Source organism: Nanorana parkeri, unplaced genomic scaffold, assembly GCF_000935625.1.
Source record: "Nanorana parkeri isolate BGI_ZX_2015 unplaced genomic scaffold, ASM93562v1 scaffold1644, whole genome shotgun sequence".
Lineage (NCBI taxonomy): Eukaryota > Metazoa > Chordata > Amphibia > Anura > Dicroglossidae > Nanorana > Nanorana parkeri.
The window spans coordinates 161,638-162,419 of record NW_017307912.1 but is presented as its reverse complement, the minus strand read 5'-3'; the positions used below and the strand labels follow the sequence as shown (position 1 = coordinate 162,419).

Here is a 782-nt window from a genome sequence, read left to right as displayed (position 1 = left end):
TGTGGTGTGATGGCGTCGGTGCACGTTACCAGGGGGCGGTGCTGGTGGTGGATAGCACCTCTGGCTCTAGCTCTGTCTGGTGGCCCACCCAGCTCACTGATATCACTGATTGCTGGTAGCTGGGCGGGATGCCCAGTCAGTGAGCTGGGCAGGATGCCTGCCAGAGCGGCACAGGTTGCTACGAGCACTTGGCAACCTGGAACACTCTGGCCAGAAATGAAGGGCCCAGCAGGCCCACCTGCCACTTTCCATGTGACCCAATGAGATGCCGCCTGAGAGAACCACCTCAGGCTGCTTCAATTTAGGGAAGGGTCTGTGTGAAGGATTCCATCCTTCTGTCTACTTACTGATTTCCTGTGGGTAGGGCCGAATTAACATAGGCTTACCGGAGCGCCAGCTCCAGACCCAGCACTGAAAATAGGCCCGGCAGGCCCAGATCGCCTCGGCATGTCCGATGGCAATCCAAGCTGGCCGGGCTGAACACAATCAGGCAAAGGCACTGGGAGCTCTCTAGTCAGGTATATTAGGCAGGAGTTTGTTGGGGCCTCGCAGGGCCGTAGCACGGAGCAAATGGACACCTAATTAGAGAGCCGCCTCTGCTGCTACCCATCTGACAGCACCAGGCCCATGATGCTCTTAAAGGAGAAGTATGAGGAGTGCTTTTCACTCACCTCATAGTTCTAGCCGACCTGTGACAATGAGACTGTCACAGGTTGGCTCAGTAGATCGGGAGGTGAGCGAACACATACCGGGTTCGCTCACCTCTCGATCCTGTCACTGCT

The 782-nt window shown here is 56.6% G+C and overlaps 1 protein-coding gene across 1 annotated transcript in view; it reads left to right on the top strand.

Annotated features, from left to right (window-relative positions):
- The first annotated feature begins 507 nt into the window (after positions 1–507).
- Positions 508–782, top strand: part of MBD2 (methyl-CpG binding domain protein 2) — a 77,363-nt gene continuing 77,088 nt past the window's right edge. Inside the window, exon 1 of the mRNA XM_018570973.1 lies at positions 508–513. The gene's annotated coding sequence lies outside the window, so the exon portion shown is untranslated. The remainder of the gene's footprint in view (positions 514–782) is intronic.